Source organism: Haliaeetus leucocephalus, unplaced genomic scaffold, assembly GCF_000737465.1.
Source record: "Haliaeetus leucocephalus isolate CR32 unplaced genomic scaffold, Haliaeetus_leucocephalus-4.0 Scaffold636, whole genome shotgun sequence".
Classification (NCBI taxonomy): domain Eukaryota; kingdom Metazoa; phylum Chordata; class Aves; order Accipitriformes; family Accipitridae; genus Haliaeetus; species Haliaeetus leucocephalus.
Genome location: NW_010973072.1, coordinates 2,346,965 through 2,365,823, shown reverse-complemented (window position 1 = coordinate 2,365,823; position 18,859 = coordinate 2,346,965). Strand labels below are relative to the sequence as shown.

At 37.4% G+C, this 18,859-nt stretch overlaps 1 protein-coding gene across 2 annotated transcripts in view; it reads right to left on the bottom strand.

Moving 5' to 3' along the window:
- RBFOX1 (RNA binding protein, fox-1 homolog (C. elegans) 1) overlaps positions 1–18,859 on the bottom strand; it is a 293,981-nt gene that overhangs the window by 126,386 nt on the left and 148,736 nt on the right. The window lies entirely within an intron of this gene.

The following is an 18,859-nucleotide window of genomic DNA, read 5'->3' as shown; positions in this document are numbered from 1 at the left end:
AATTTTATCATTCAGTAAATGCTCACTTTGTGAATTTAGCACCGTCTTTCTTTCTCCTCAAATGTAAATTGCATTACTGCTTTACAGAATTTATACTGCTTTTGTTTCCTTTATGCATTATTGCTTACTTTATCTCATGGAAACTTATTAATACACAGAAGGCAAAAAATCACTGAGTATTACTTTATTTTATTACTTACTTTGAGTACATAGACAACACCTGACATATGCTCTTCAGAAATTATGTTAGTCAAAAAGAGTTTTTTACCAGTTTCAGTCAGTGGGCACTTATGAGCAGATGAGAGCCTTTTTCTTTTTTTTTTTTTTTTTTTAAACAAAGAGAAATAAATATAAAAAGATAAGTACAAGTACACAGTGAGGATACTCTGGCTTTACACTCTTGTATTACAGAATAAATTCAGCCCAAAGATTTTATAACCACTAGCATTCATACTGAAAGGTACTAATGCATCATTATGATCTAGCAGGTTGCTCGCTGTGTTTTACAGCCTTTCACACTACATTAACCTTTTGTACCTCAAGTATTTATGACCTCATAAGTAAGTATTTATCAAACTGAAAGCTCATACACAGCACTGTATTTTAGCTATCATTGTTTAGGAACATTTATAATTTCCTTTTGCCTGAATTTAAAATCACTTTGGTATACAGTCCATATTTTTAACAGAAACATTAATGCAAAGTAAAACTATTGTTCCACTATCCACGAAAATGACTAGACACAAATATGGTCTCATGCCAATGTGAAGAAAACTTTCTCCTGCAAATTTTATTCTAAAATAAAATGAGATTTTTTTAGAAACAGCAAATATATTTGTTATGCTTTCTGCAATATTCAACAGCGTATTGTAGCAAAACAGTACCCGGAAGTACTCCTGGTACAAGAATCATTGCAATTACTGAAGTCATAGATTCTCCAACTACATATCATCCTCTGTATTTAACATATTCCCCCCACCCCCAAATATAGCAATTCAGGCAGTATGTATGCTGTGTTGAATGTCCCCATGCCACGCGCATAGCCACATTTGAGAAAAAAATTGCAGTTGATTAATGTATTGTACAAATATTGCACAAATACAGTGTTGCTTGCAAATATTTTTCCTGGCAAATCAGTATGAAATGTGAGGCATTGAAGTCTACTGTGAGCAAGGCAAAATTGTAAGCTTACAAACATTCTTATAAAATTTATGGCTAACAAACCCCACAGCATAAGCTGAGCATATCTCTGAGAGAAACAATGCCCATCTAAACCTGTCATTTCTTTGCTCTCTATCGGGTGTGTGTGGCAGGGTAAGGCATTATCCTCCTATCCACAGGCACCTGAGTGATGGCAAAAAGAAAAAAAAAAAAAAAGAAAAAAGGAAAGGAAAGGAAAAGAAGATGATAGGGAAACATGCCACAGGAAGGGAAAAGGGGATCTGCTGCTCTGTTACCATCTTCTGCAGACTTATGCAGGGACAATGATTGAAAGAACAAGAATTCAGTCTCAACCTCTGAATGATTTCTGCTTACTGGTAATCATAATGAGATACAGATTACTATTGGCCTTGCCTGCTGCATTTATTGCAGAAAAAAAACCCCAAGCATAAATAACTGTTACAGGTGGAATAGATTAAGGAATTGCTGAGGTGCTTTGCTCTCTCTAGTGCCCTCCTCCAACAAGATGCTGCCAGTTGACCCCCCTCCCAGTCATGTTCCTTGTCCATACTGTGATCTCCTGCCACCTTTCTTGCAGCTTTCTCAAGACTACAGCATACCTACAGTGTAGGTTTTAAACTCAACAACCCAGTAAGTCAAAGGCCAGTTTTCGGTCTCCCTCTCTCTTGACAGCCACAGGTCCCTGGATTTGTAAAGCTAAGTAACACAGCAGAACACCTTCATATTTAGCATGCTACAGAGAGTTTTAGACCCTTGCCACCTGATCTTTGCCATGATCCTGGCAGCAGTCATGTTCCTCATATCATTTCATGCCCCATCTTTGACTCCTCAATCCCATTCCTCTGTGGAAGAGTGCTGGAAAGTATGCCAAAGCAAAGGAGCAGATGCACCTTGTCACTGTGTGTGATAGCATCTCATCACATATCCCAAGGGGACGGTGCAGGTGGATGAAGAGATGTTAACTTCACATGGTCCGCATGGTATGTCTGAAAGTTAAACCAAGCTGCAGAGTTTTACCTTGTTTTCAAAAAGATATACATTTCCTAAGTAACAGAGTATCTTACCAACTTTTTTCTTATTCATACACCTGAAATACAGCATTCACACAAATCAAGCTTAGGCTATGATCTCTTCAATGCTCAATGCTCCAAAAGCACACATCAGTTCAAAATGAAATTCAGCAAGAGCATTCTGTTGTTATGGGAAAAAGACTCTCTCTCAATCTAGACACTTGGGCTCAGGACAGCCAGCTTCTGCCACTTATTTTGTCACAGATTTGCCTCTGGCAGGTTATTTAAACTACTTGTACCCTAGCTCCTCCTCTGCAAAAGCGGAAATACCGGTAATTGTAATTCAGCAAAATCTCACCAAATGGTCACAAGGATGAAATCAATCTTTTCATGAGATGCTTAGAGGGGATCATCCTCCAAACTCAACAAGAAAGAAATAATCACGCTCTATTAAAGCAGTAGCATCACATTCAGAAATACCTCAGTCTTACACTCCACTCCCAAATCTGAAGGACTCTTGAATATAAAGAAATACATTTATCGTTTGAGGTCACAAGCTTGTAAGCTATCTCAAATTGTTTTGTGCTGCCCCATAAGAGTGGTAGGAAATACAATTCAACTTCCCTCATAGAAGGAATCATCATCTGGTAAAACGACAGAAATTTTAGAGAAAATGAAGAAGGGTCGCCTTGCATTCCAAATCAGATTACAGCAGTCCTGTAATGCACCAGTAGATTGCCTTGTGCCCTGACAAGCTGCTAGTAATATAAACCCCTTAGTCCCTCAGCTGCACCAAAGCAGACAACACATTCTGGACCTAAGGCAGTAACACAGCATGTCATACATCCTCCTTCAGTCACTGTGACATCTCTATGAGGGAAAAAAATCACAGTAAGATTTCATAACATTGGTTACATCTCTGTGACAAGGTAATTCATCAGCACCAACAAGCTTGTACAGTGCAACGCTGAACCCCCATGTTATATTCCTGCAGCATTAACATCAGCCTCAGATATTTTGTGTATTTCCCACTCAGCCTTTACTATACAGGAGACTGGACAGTGAATCCATGACTAGAGAGATAAGACTGAAGCAAACAACGAAAAAAACCCTCTTCAGGCCCTCACAGCACTCAAAGCTCTTTCTCTTTGTGATAAAATTGTCCTGAATATGCACTAGGATATTATTTTCACAAACCTTATCAGAAGAAGGTCAAGGTACAAAGGTATTTTAGCAAATGTGAGAGCAAGAAATTTACCACCTGGGCACTATCCAATTTACCAAAGAGCCCACCTGTAAATAATGTAAATACTATCTACTCTTACTGAAAACTGCTGAGCAAATACCACATTTGATTGCTGCATTTGATCAGTAGGGCAAGGTGTTACAAAGCATCCCCAAAGGATTAGTACTTTCAACTAAATCTCAGGGATTTCCTAGTTAATGCCCATTTCTTTACCTGAAAAGCACGATCAAGAACAATTCCTTGGAGTAAATGCATGGTTTGTTGCAGGGGCAACCAACTTCGACAAACATACCACCAGACAGACTCGTTCCCCTCTTTTCAGGCCCAGCAGCAAGAACATAAACCTGAGAGCACACAGCTTTCCAGAAGAGAATGGAATATGCTTGTAATGCTCATTAAACCGTAAATTGTAAAACAGATTCAGGTCTAGTCTAAACTCAAATGATTACTCTGATACCTGTGGAATGACTATGCTGTACCTGCAGTAACCTTCCTGTGAATGTCTTAAGTAATAATGAGTAACTCTATGCTGAAACAAAAAGGCTCCTTTTACTTGTAATAAAGGCAACGTACCATTCTTCAGGGAACAAAACAGATAGACAAACAGATGAAAATACAAAACTTGATTATTCAGGAATACGAGCCCTCCCTCCTTCCCACTGAAGGCAAAGGGCTTAAAAGCATAGGACACGCTAAGTTCAATCAAATAAAAAATACCAGGCTCCTAAATTATGCTAGATAGCTGGTTCTACACTTAGCAGGTCTAAATGATCAGTATCTGCAATACGTCAAATCAGAATGTCAAATCAATAATTCAATTAATTAGAAAGCTACTCAAATTTCTGCCGATATATGTTGAGTGTTTATGTTAAGGAAACTGGAGATACTCAGAGTAGATTCAGTTTGCTACCCGAAAAGATTGTCTATAGAAAGATCAAACAGCTGATGACAGTAGAAAGCAATTTTAATACAGTTGGTGGCCAGGGCATACGTGACTAGTAGGGCTGCCACATTTCTCAGTCAGAAATGTGACATACAAAATGACTTATTTTTACTATAGACAAGACTTGCTACACACACGTAGTTAGGATTATTAACATCATCTATATCTTCTAGCACTCAGTGAGTATATGCTGCATTTCTAGGCATGTAATAGTCTCTCTGGGAATCTTAACTTTGAAAAACCCCAGACAAATATCCCAAGTCCTCAAATTGCATCTGGATAAAAGTTCCAGGCAGAAAAATCATATGCATTAGGCTAAGGTGGACACATGGGAGCCTGAGATATAGTAAATTTGCTGTCCTGAAAGTATGCATGTGGAAAAAAAACCCAAACAACAAACCAACCAACCAAAAAAACCACAAAAAAACCCCCAACAAAAAACCCCAACAAACAAACAACCCCCCCACACACACCTGTGTTGAAAACAGAATTATCTCTTACTGTAACACTAATAATAAAAAAAACCCAACCAAACAACTTGGTTCTTTCCATTAGAAAGCACAGAACAGAATCAGTGATTCAGACACTAGCACCTTTGATTGAATATGTTTTGTCTATAAACCACACTAGAATCTTTGAGAAGTTGGCTTTGCTGTACATGCAAAAAGAGAAGTAACATTGGAAATGGCTGCAAGTTCCTTTCAAGAGAGGAGAGGGAGATAAAAGGAATGGATCTGCAACACTTTCAGTGGGGAAAAAAAGAAAAGAGGGAGCCTAGTTCAAAAATCATGGGAAAAAAATTCTAAAATTGGAAATGCTTGCTGGAGACAGGAAGAAGCCAATAGCAACATTTTATGCTGGTGTGAAAGTGCTTTTACTGCATGCGGGAGCCATTTCACAAGTACATACACTGCCAGTCTGTATGTTAACTTCAGCAATTTTACAATGAGTGGAGCCTGCAGTGTTCCAAAGCTTTAGAACTACAAGTACATGCTAAAGATTACCTTCAAAACAAAATTTTAAATAGCCCTAATGGTAGCCAGTATTGGATATTTTTGTGCATACCAGCAGGTACTGACATTTCAGCACATGCTTGATGTCGCAATGCATACAACTCAAATAAAATGTCACCCATCAGCTTATATTAAAGGCAAAATCTTCTAATGAAAGTGTATTCAAACACAACTGTCCAGCAGTGCTGCCTAAACTCAGGACCCCGCTATGCAGGTATCTATTCCTGAATCTAATAACTTTGTCAGCAGTCCTATTCAATTATTAGGAACACCAGTACCCAACCCTTTCAGTGATAAGTGCTTGCAAGACTTATCTCTGAGGTTAAAACCATATTTTGTCACTAAAGAACTGGGTACCATGGTGCAAATTTACTGGGCTGTAGTCAAACAATGTTCATGCATTACAAGCAATTCAATGTCTACCTTGCATACTTTTACTCTTCCAACTTTTAACTTTTTGATTTTGTAAATCATGAAGAAATTTTTAAAACCCAGGAATTTAAGCAAGCTTCCTAAAAGCCCCACTAATTGTAGTATACTTTAAGCTCATCACTTTAAGGGATTACTAAAAAAAAAAAAAAAAAAAAGTTTTCCAATTTGCTTACAATCTACCTTTTTATCTGATTTTTATTTCTCTTTTATATCCTTTACTTTTTAACATCATCCAATATTTTTTTCCCCCGAACACACTGTCAAAACTAGAATACATCCTGTATTAAAAAGAGAAAAAAAAAGTGACATTCATATATAAACAACAAAGCTCCCCTACTTCTGCTGCTCCAGGTTAAGACAGTTTGCCACCCGTCCCTGCTGGTTTTTCTTTAAAGAAAAAAAGGAAGAGCTTAGGTGTGAGCACAAGGAAATACAAATATTCAGAGGTGAAACTCAGCATCTGTTTCATTCAATTTGCTAACACTGTACTTGAAAACTATGTAAGAAAGGAAATGAAGGGGAGGGAATTTGTCCATGAGAAACCATATTTCTCAGCAGAACCCAAGTATTTCCATCACCCTAAAACCAAAAAAATAAGGACTCTGGGCAAATAGGCAACAGAATTGCTACATTTGCAAGTAAATGCACAAGTTAAAAGCAAATTTCTCTGGCCTAAACTATTACTTTTTCCTCGATGTCAGTGAAAAACCTCTGATTTTCTTTTTTAATATCATTTCATGTTAAGATTAATACTTCCAAATATTTTAAGCAAATTGACATTTCATAACTATATTTTTGGCAAGAAATCTCTTTAAATAAGGGCAGCAATAAGATAACATATTTTGTGATATGAACTTATTACAAAATATATCACATCGTTACGAAAAGCAGAATTAGGTGTCCTGGCATTATTATAAGTTGAAAACAGTAAATTTACATAGTTTCCATTCAGTTTTGTACACATTTCTTATCTCACGCATTATGTGCTTATAACCCCAAGATCTTTTATTAACTGAAGCTACCACTACAGAAGCTTCATCTGCAAACACTAATTAGCACAGACAGACTTAGATCTTTCTGGATAGCTGGGTGATCATGCCTGCAGTATGTTGCAGTGTTGGTACACATATTGTTTTCAAATCAAATATTTAGATACTGTTCTGGAACAGCTGGAACTTATGTAAATCCTTATTAAATTAAATAGTTGACATCTTTTGATGCACTTTTTATAACAGCAACAAACAAAACACAGGCATAGAAAAGACTTGACGATTGTAATCATGCTTTCCTCTTCTCTTTTGATTGAATCAGAAAGCATTCTGCTGCTTTTTTTTTCCTTTTATAAATCAGAGAAGAGAAGTATTTTAATTACAATCCAAAGCAAAAAAGCACAGCAGAGAAACCCTGCATTCTTACTTTTCAAGGTATAAGAAAGCTGGGAGGCAGTGTCAGCCTTATTACAGAATCTGCAATCAGTCAATATATAAAGATTGAGATGTCCTCAATGGCAAACAATCTTTGAAGTCCTCTGTTCCATCGATAGCGAGTTTCATGTTCTTTGTCTACCGCACCTCGAGGTGTTATTAGACCTCATGGCAGAGGCTGATGAGAAGCTGCCCCGCGGGCGCTCTTTAATCCCCTCCTTCTCACAAGCATTTTTACAGAACTGATTGCTGCAGCTGTGAAGGACCTGAAGAGTACTTACACATTCTCCTGCCATTTGGAGATGGATTTTAAATGGGCACCTCAGAATTTGGATACTGGGGTAAGACTGACTGTAGTTCAGAGGCAGTTCCCAGAAAGGGAAGAGAAGATCAATGGCGGTGGCAACTGTTTCAATGGGTGAGATTTAAAGAGGTCTCTGCTGGAAAAGCAAATGCAGAAAGCCCCTTTAAGCAAGAGTAGTAGATGGCCTGAGGGGTCTCTCTGAGAAAGCTATTGAGAGGCTTTTCTAAATCAACAAAGGCAGCAGGATATGCTGATACTGCGACACAACTGTGTGGGATACAGTCTGAAAAAGCATCTAGAACCAGCAAGATGCAGCAATCTAGATAGATAAATACCAGAGAATTCACGTATGTTCTTCACATCAACTATATATTCTCTTCAGAAGATTACAGATTCTCTCCATGCCACATTAAAATCAATGGTAGCTGGCTTTGTAACTCCTATGGGGGGGGCAGGGAGGGAATTAAAGTAAACTACTAGATAACCTTGGAATGAGGAAAAACTGGGAAGAAACAAGAAGCAGAGACAAAGCAGGCATATTAAAAAATAACATAAAAGGAAAACCAGAGGAAGATTATAAAAAGGGAATCAAGTGTTGTAAAGATGAAAAGGAAGACAAAACAACTAAAATGCACACAGAGATTAAAAGCGGGCAAGAAGCAAGCAAAAGGAGAGACAGGTTTTGCATTTATGCAATTCTTTTTAAAAAAATAGCTATTATTTTATATACGTACATAAACCCACCTCAATATATTAGGAAATATTTACCTTCTATCCCTGCAGTGGCAACAAAGTAACTAAGTGTTCACCTTTAATCACATAAGTAAAAAGCACAAAGCACATGGCAACTACTCACACCTCAAAAAAACCTCCAGTAAGATCTAGCTATACTTTAATCAGCTAACACTAGTTAACAACTGCTCACATATCAACGTGAAAGAACCTCAATTTTATACAGAGCAACTACACAGGTTTCACACAAAGAGAAACAGAATAGGGGTTTTGCCTTTGCTGTGGGAAAACTGCACATACCGTTTTGGTAGAGGCATTCTATTGTAAATGCATATTTTAATAAATTAATTATCAAATGTGTACATTATTTTAAATAGTGTCTAACTACAAGATGCAACTATAACGTATAAACTCTCTTAACTGGGAACAAAACCTATGACAGCAAGAGTAAATTTAGTTTTAAGAGTACCTGAATTTTTAAAATAGATACTGATCTGCGCATGTATTATTATTCTACTTTATTGATATTATAAACATATTTTAAAGCATTTTGGTTTTAATAGAAATCAGAAAAGCATAGTAATAAGAATAGTAAGAAATAGTTTTCTTTAAGCAGTGATGTTCATATTAACATCAGAAAATTATATACCAAGAAGTTCAGATTCACTAAGGCAGTTATCCTATGTTACTATTAACAGTTTTAAACATATCTGCAGTTTACATTACAAAGGTATGGGTGCTTTCACAAGCAAAGTCCATCTTCTATAGCCTAATGGCCCGAATGGACCTCACAGCTGCATTCTTATCTTCCAGTAGAACCAGGACATAAAAAAAACCATATTCTTGTCTTCCTCAAATTGCAGCAAGTACCTTGGCATGTAGATTACTATTTCCATGTCACACTTTTGTAATGAAATTGCCATATACAAGTAGGATTAATTCAAGACAGAACAAAACCACGTTACTCTCTTACTTATGCCTTCATCTGGATTTCCTACCTATTTCTACAATTAATTAATAAATTGTTGGCCATTTAATGTCTAGAACTATGCAATTTAACATGTCCACCCAAGTCTTTCTGCATATCACAGAAAGACCAAATACAGCACAATGTGTGTGACAATTAGCTCAGTCTAATTCCTTTTCTGGTAAAGTCTGAAAGGAAAACTTCTAACCATTTCCTGAATGCATATCTAGTTAATAAGAAAATTGTCCTCTGTCTACTTCTGCCTGTGACGTGTATTTCACCTTGTCACATCACTGGTAGACCATAAAGCAGCTTCAAACTTACAGATGGATTCACCTTCTTGCAGTTTAAGCCAAGACAGATCGATGTGCCTCAGTACTGTCTTGCTAATATTGACAGATAGCAAAGTTAAATGTTTGAATCAAGTCACTTTCATACTGACCCTAGAAAGCAAACAGATTAAGCAGGGAGAAGTGGTAAGTAAGCCCACACATGAGTAACATTTAATTAAAGTATTTCTGTGGGTAGGTAGGTGGGTGTGTGGCAAAGCTGAAGACATAGATATATGGGAGAGGAATGGAAACGCGAGAGTATAAACAGGTTTTGAAAAAAATATTTTCAGGGTTGGGTTGGGGGGGTAATAAGCCACTAAAGCCATCCTTAACTGAGACCCGCATGTAGTCATGCAGGAGAGTAAGCTCAGCTCTTGTGTAACCCTGGGCAAAGACTGTTACGTTAACAGAAATTCAGCCTTATGATTTAAGGAAGAAGAGAGGAAGCCTATCTGAATGATCTTCATAGCTTTTAACTACAAACCTTGTTAGTTTTCCATCTGCCTGTGCTACCTGACTGTTCTGACGTCTCTAATGGAGATCCAGTTTCTTGCAAGCAAGGACCTAAGGATGTTGCTGGTTAACTGAGAAGTAACAAACATATTCTCCTCATGCCATTGCACAAAGTACTCCAGACAATATACAAGTTTGTGTTGCAATTACAAAGAGCTGGTGCAGGGAGGAATCGACAACTTCTGATAAAGTTGCAAACCATTAACTATCATTTGCATGCCAATTACAAGAGAATGGAAAACATCATTAGTCTTACCTAACCTAGCACCACCATTCCTATATTTAGTGAAAATGAGAGCTAATTTTCACCAAAAAAAATCCTCCCGTAAGGATCAATTTTAATTACCATGTTATAATGTGAAACAAAGATGCAGAAGGTCAAATACAAAGTAAGTTGTAATTAGCTATTTCCTCATACCACGTTCCCCTTTAAAATTTATGCTCAGTTTATTCAGCAAAATGTGCAACAAATGTCTTCCTCAATACATCAGAACCCAAAGCACAACCAAAGCAGTTGGATGCCACTGTAACTTAGACTGCATAGAGAGAAGAAAAAGTCAATAATGTAAAATGTAGAAGAATTGGTATGGAGAAGTAAAGAGCCCAAGAGACAATACAGAGTACAAGAAAACTCAAAAAACCAATACTGTTAACTTTTTCAGGGCCAAGCAGGAAGAAAATCTTAAATTGTTTAATTGGTCAATTAAACTTGGCAATCAGAAATTAATTGGCAATGATTTTTAGAAGAAAGTTTTCAAGTTGGAGTAGCATGACTATATCTCTGGTTGACAACGTGATTGAAAAGACTTTGCAATGTTTTAATGCTTTAAATCTGCCTTAGAGTTGGCTGGAATGACCTGCTCAAGTGATCTAAGAACTGTTAGTCTGCCCCACAATGAACATTCAGAGGGGTATTCAGTGGCATTCAGCTAATGTATTTGAGCAAACATGACTAGAGATAACAGAGCGTAATTGCTCTCTTTATCCCTGGGTGGGGTTTTTTGGTTTGGGGGAGGAGCTTCAGCTCTATTACTTCACCAATTTCAAGAACTCAAAAATCATGAGAGGAAGTTAAAAATCACAATATCTCAAAAAACCCAGAATAATCATTTTTTATGTCTTCTGTTTCAATATTACATTTGCAATTCTTTCTTGCTGTGAAAATCAAAAGGAAAAAGAACCTGAGGTGATACCTCAATCACAAGGAGCAGTTACCGAGATTTTAGAACACAAGACATGCTGATATGCATGCAGTGGCACAGTTAGCTGGCAGTGTAACAGCTGCTCTCCTCACACTGGCTACCCACCCACAGAATGACAAGTACGTTCTGGGAGTAAAGCCTAATTTAACTCAGCAACACAGGAAAAAGATGTGGTTATCTTCTTACCAAGCAAAACAACTAGGTATACAAACAGGTGCTTTATAAATGGTATCATAGAAAACAGTTGGTTTAAGGTTCTGTGTATCCTCGAGAAGAATCTATTTTAGAGCATGCACTGACACATACAGCTGCTAAGGTGAGCAATATGTTCCTGCTATTCCTTAGCATAAGCAACAAAATACACGTGGGGCACAAAGTTCACAGGCAGGGCTCTCAGCAATGAAGTGCTCAAAGAAGGGCAACGAAGCTGGTGAAGGACCTGGAGCACACATCTTATGAGGAGCGGCTGAGGGAACTGGGGTTGTTTAGCCTGGAGAAAAGGAGGCTGAGGGGAGACCTGATCGCTCTCTACAACTACCCGAAAGGAGGTTGTAGCGAGGTGGGGGTCGGTCTCTTCTCCCAAGTAACAAGCGATAGGGCAAGAGGAAATGACTTCAAGTTCTGCCAGAGGAGGTTTAGATTGGCTATTAGGAAAAATTTCTTCACCAAAAGGGTTGTCAAGCATTGGAACAGACTGTCCAGGGAAGCGGTTGAGTCACCGTCCCTGGAGGGATTTAAGAGACATGTACATGTGGTGCTTAGGGACATGGTTTAGTGGTGGACTTGGCAGTGCTAGGTTTATGGTTGGACTTGATGATCTTTAAGCTCTTTTTCACTCTAACCGATTCTATGATTCTAAGGAAGCCTTTTAGAAGTAATAATGCCTACGATCACAAGTCATTACCATGCCTCACCAAACTAGCACAGCATTATGTTATCTATTTGGGATGTCAGTTTTGATCTCTTCACTGTAGAGTAGGAGCTGGACCAGGTTGCTTGTTTCTGCAGCTCTGAAGCACTCAGGGTCTTAAAAAAAGGTCCTTGAAATATTTTCTTCAAGTAGCAGTTGGGACCAAATATAATAGGTAGCATAAATGAAATAGCATACTGTGCCAATACAATAGCCTACACCAGCAGGGTATGATTTAGGTGAATAAACACTGCTGTAACAATTGTCAAAGTATTATCAACTATCTAGCATACTGGTGGCAAACATCTATAGATAAAAATATGGAATTGAAATTAATAAAAACTGGGTCATTGATAGCAGTTGGGAATAAAAAATATGCATGGGGAAATCTGACTTGCAAGACAGCCACTTCATGGTGAAAAGTTCCTAGCTTCTCCGCAGGGGGAGCACAGTCCTCTGAGTGCCACTATTTAGAGAAATAATTGACGTGGTTATCTGCACTGTAATTCTGCTCTGCATGCTTTCCAGACAGAACACACAGAGGCAAGCTAGTCACTTTTTCTTCCGAAGGCACAAGAGGCAGTTTCAGGATCCGCATTCCAGGTACACTATGAAAACCTACTAGGAAAAAGCAGAATATTCAGAGACAAGGATAATACCAGCTGAGCTCAGCAGTACTGAAAAGTGTCCCATTCACTATGCATATACTTGGTATGTTGGACTTCAAGGACATTTACCTCAAGGCTAACAAGCACAACCACAGTTACATGATGAACCAGCAAATTACAGAAAACTTTGTTTTAAACATCTCTACTTCAATGACACACTGTTGTAGGAACAACTGATGGACATCTGTAAACCAAGTAGCATATAGCCCACTGTTTAATATGGAACAGAATTTCTTGAAAGAGCTAATGTATCCCACACCCCCAGGAGATGGACAGACCAGGAATAAAAAAGTGGGAGAAGAACTAAGGATTAAGGAGAAAAGAAATAAAGAGGAAAAAAAAAAATCACTTATACCAATAACTTACATAAAAGAACAGAGCAGGAAAAGAGCTAACAAGAAATAGAAATATGCTGCACAGAACTGTAGCAACAATCTACCCACCTGCAGGCTTAGACAATGCACTAAAGCACTTGACTATAAATGCTTGCTACTACCAGTATTCTTACCCAAATTAAACAGTACAACAGAGAAATCAGTACCAAAAAAAAAACCCACCAACAACAAAGTTGTCTATTTTTCTCTTCCCCAAACCAACCAAGTTCAACATGGTAAATAATTTTTCAGTCCAAAGTATCACTAAGCCTTCCCAAATCCTTAGATGAAAAGATGGCCTCCACAACATGACTAAAGAATGCACGAACCTGGACATAATTAACACCAAGAAAAGAAACCATCAAACTTACAAACCATAAGATCTCAAAGAATATATAAGATGTCAAGGTAAAGCAGGGCAACTGTAACAACAGACATCTAGTATCTAATACATCAATTATTTTCACACAGAAGAGTATCAAGTTCAGTGGATACTCCACAGGCGGAATTTTGGTAGTAACCAAGCTGAAATCTAGTCGTAACAGCAAAGTTATGCGAAAAATACCTCATCATCGCAGACAACCCACACCTCTGCACTACGTGTCTTCTACAGGACTTCAGCAGCACTGCTTCCCCTAATGCCATCTTGGGTATTGATTCAGAACGACCCTAGACAGAACAGCACTATGCACTGAATCACCAATACTCCTCCAAGTAAACTGCATTTTCCCTCGAGGACTCCTATCCAAGCACACAACTTATCAAGGGTTTTCAGCTTGTGAAATCTGGTGAAGTCACAAGTCCAAGGCAGAAAGACTGCACAATGACCTCAAGTTTTCTCTAATGCAAAAGTAGAATTAAATTTAGAGCAGAATATTTTTTATATACACACACATACATAAACCACAGAGCATTATGACAAACTCAGTTTTTACCATACCATGATATTTACTTCCATTATTAGTATAATCCACTTAGAATAGGAAACACTAGAGAAAAAACATTTACTTTACTATTACCTGCTTTCTTACACATGCTCAGTTAATGCCCTTTGTATTTACCTACTCATCTCCCACTGACATCAACAGAAGTTGTGCATGAAAAACCACAGGCAAAAATCGAACAAGTTTTACTTTTGGAACTATGTATGTACAATATGCCTGTACGCATATATATATCTGTGCACAAGTAAAAGGTGATTTCATATTTGATAAAATGAACAAATGTCTTAATTAAAAACACTTTAAAACATGTAACTAACATAACACCCAAAACCACTCTGCAAAATCATCAGACATGTTACTTTTACTATAACTTTGTAACAGACTTATCATTGATCCATCCTTCTTGAAAGAAGCAATTCACTGTTTTTGTTAATGACTAAAAGCACGTTTGATGCTATGCAACTCCAAAAGTTTACCAGCACTTAAATAATCCAGTACTGGATGAGTATTGATTATGCATATACTCAGATGGACTACTTCCTTGATTAAAGTTAAACAAACATATTGATTCAAAAAGATGAAAACCCTATTATTCAGAGAAGACTCAAAGTGACTTTTGACAGTATTTTATTACCTGCAGATGATTTTATATTATTTCAGCTAAATCATCCTGTCCTTAAACATTTAATTCCCTTTCAGCCTGTACATTTTCTCCTGTTTCATACATCAAAATACCAAGTTAGCAATACCTATACATACAATCTTAAGCACCTCTTATGTCCAATACTTACCCTAACAGAATACTGTTTTACACTACATTATCAAAATAATAGATTAAAAAATTTCACTAGGAAATACACTTTTTGGAAGTACAAGAGCATTTCTAGTCCCACATCTTCACTGCTAAATGAATGTCCATTAAATCATACTGGAATTAGTTAAGCATAACATGCAGAAAAATAAATTCTTAACAATACCAGAACATTCCGTACTCCTTAACTGCAATTTTCAAAGTGCTTGTTAGTCAATTTGAGCAAAAGCAAACAAGAAAATGTTCTTTCTTAACTGAAAAGAACTTTGGAATTAAACTAAGAGAGAAGTGTAAGGAGGATGGCATGGGTTTTGACAGGGTAGATGCCCAAGCCATTTGGAAGTCCACAGAATGTCAGTGTTACAAACGACAAAAGATACCCAGAGCATTATATTCAGATATTATATGTGCTCCCTGGAGAAGCTCAAGGTATGAAAGGGTTTGTGCAATGTTTTGTTGTAAAAAGTAAAATCCAAGAGGAAAAAAAGGATCCCTTCCTATTAAGTTCTCAACAAAATATTTTAGTTTTGAGCAAAGAGAAGCATGTCTGCTTTCATTGCATATAGAAAATACTGTATATATTCTGTAAGGCTGTATTCATTAATGTCCCACACCAACCCAAAGTTGGTTTCAAGCATTGTCATTTTGGCTTGGTAGTTCTTTACGTCCATTCTGAAAGGCTCTGAATGACCAAAGACAACACAGGAAACCTTTCTAGAGCCTATAGATTCTACTCACAAGGAAATCAAGTCTATAGGCTTTCTATATTAATAGCACTCTACTGTGCACAAAATTACAAACCTGTAATAAAACTGATGACTGGAATCTTGTTCAATTTGCAGCAAATGGGGATACCAACAGAGGTTCCAGCTGGGCCGGGATCACACCCTGTATTGCAGTAAAGGATCCAAGTGACGTTGCATGGAACCTTTTTATTTTTATTATTTATATCTTTATTGGGGTTTAGTTTGCACTAGCCCCAATGTGAGCTCTAGCTTCAGTATATGATTCTTTCAGACAAAAGAAAGAAACTGGGACACATGGAGAAAGCCAGGGTATGTGTCTAGCCTCAGTGTGGATTAAGTCCTTCATGGGTGAGGTTAAGTCACTGCTGGTAGTAGTTCTACAAATCAGGTGATTGCCCTGCGGTTTATTAGCTTCATATTTCAAAATTTTAAGATCCATTTTTAGTGGTAGATCCAGCTTCACATGTACATCAATATGCACCTGAATAAGAAAATTCCAAAACTGGTCTTGCCTCCAATGGCTTGTCTAATCTACATTAATCACAACAGTATTCTTTTGTGAATGATTGATCAATTGATTATTCTTCTTTTAAATGCATGTTTATACAGCTTACTGAAAGGAAACTATGTAAAAATATTGGAACCTACCAAACAAATGCCACTATGTCTCCACATAAATTCCACTTAACATTTTTTAAGACTGGAAACCGACTATTCAGAAAGCTAGCAGGAACTGGAAAGAAACATAATTTTTTTTTCTTCGACAATAAAGACCACATGGAGTTACAATGTTGACACAGTGCTATTGAAGCTCTATTTCATCATAAAAACTTATATTATTAAGCCTACAGCTGGGCCCTCATAATATTACAAAGCCCATGTCAAATCTGCCTGGGATCCATCTGCATATACCTATTTATAACGTCTCTACAGTGTGTTAAGTGCAATGCTAATGAGACACAGCATAACAGATTTTAGATCCAGGTACCCGTAATTAAATTGTGCAAACAATATTTGACTGTAAATTTGTAAAACTAACTGGTGAGTGCTACGTTAAATGTCAAGGCTACTTTGAACAATGTAGATCCATAGAGATACACTTCTTGTAAGCCTGTATTTTCAATGCATTGCTCGCCAGGGAGGGATAGTGTCCACAACTTTCGATATAACATTGCAATTTAGAAAAAATGTCTTTTTAAAAAAAAAAAACCAACCCAAAACTTTCTCAAAAATACCCAAAAGTCAAAAGGAAATCTAATTCTTTATAAACAGCATGGGAGCTACTTTGAAAAGTTATGCACATTCCTCTGTAAGAAAGGAAACACGAAGGCAAGAAAAGGATCCATAATAAAAAGAGCAAATAACTATACTATATTCCCCAAATACAAGAGGTTAGTGGAATTGAAGTGTTATCCTTCAGAGTACGCAAATTCACTCCAAGTGGAACCAGAAGGGAGAAAGTATATGACAGGTAAAATATAAGTTGGATATTAGGAAGGCAAAAAGGAAGAAGAGCAGATAGGAAAGGATACAGAAACAAATAACAATAAAGCCTATTAGTATATCAGAAGCAGGAAACTTTCAAGGGAATCATTGGATTTGCTAGAGCTGGGATTGAACAGAGCACTTGAAGAAGATAAGGGCATTGCAGACAATCCAAATTATTTCTTTTCATCAGCCTTTGCCATGGAAAATGTTGGAAAAATGCATACCTGACTTTTCTGATAAAGAGACTAACACTTCTTCAAACTGAAAAATCAAAAAGGGGTGAGGAAGCACAATAAATTGAAAGCAATAAATGATGAAGGATGAGCTCCTGTCCCACTCGCATCGACAGGTGTTTTACCATTGATTTTAGCACTGACAGTCTTTTACTTCAGAATTGAACAGCAAACAGACCAACAGTTTCAAAATAGGAAAAGGCTGAGCTGGGCATCACTGTGGACTGTTCAGTGTGCAGCAGTGGTCAAAAGAGCAAGCAAAAGAGTAGAATATGAAAAGAATGAGACAGGGACAGTAGGAAAGACTATATTTTTAGTCAATATCCAATCTTTTCTGGAGTATCTACTCAGCTTAGGCTTCCTGCTCTAAACCAATGACAGTGGCATATGAGAAGAGTTTGATAACAATCAAAAATTATTATGGAAGAAAATTTTAGAAGTTGGAAAGAACCAGGAAGTTAACTTAGCAAAGAGATGAATAAGAGGGGACACTGTAGAGCTGCAAAGAATGCTATGAGATATAAGTAAATAGGATGCTCTTCCACTTAAACTTTCTCACACTACTGGAGCAAAGGGCCAATCAGGGCAATAAAAAGTTACCAAGTCAAAAATAAAAGGACTGAAACATTTCACTGCATAAACCACAAAACTGTGTAATTAAATCACAATTAATTCCTCCACGATAACAGCAAGGAATATTCTTTTGTGCTTTTGCTGTTGCTATTGCTTTTCTTTCTCGTTCATCCCCATATAAAGAAATTAGTGACATGGCAATAAACGTGAATCTTCAGAACTCAGAATGCATGCAACTTTTTAGGTTGGATATATGCCAGGGAATGAAGGGGAGGTAAAATGAGGTATGGAGCATGGTTGCAGCAAGGACAGCTGGTAGAGATGTTTCAAGCGCATGCTCAAATCGCAGTGTTCTGTCTGTTCTGGGCTAGATCCTACACAGGTAATGCAGGTGGTTGACAGCTCAGAAATCTGCCAACTGTTGGCACTGGATAAATATGGTCCCAATCTAGAATTAAGACAGAAGCACCAAACTATCAATGTGTGAAATTTGTGACTTAAATTACAAGGTAGGACCAGCCAAGGAGTCTCTTGCATAATTCCTGACATTTCAGAGCTTCATATATAATCAAACAGAAGGAAAGCCTATGATTTCTGCTCTGTTGAGCACAGATCCATGCACAACTTTGGTAATGGCTGCACAAACAAGCTCTCTAGAAAATACAGTATCACAGACATGCTCTTCACAATACTCATTCACACAGTGCCACAAGTAATTTTAACACAGCATCATTCAATAAACACTTCTATGAAAAACTAGTCATAAGTGTCAAAAATACAGAGGTCATTAAAAAGAACAAAATGAGTCTGGT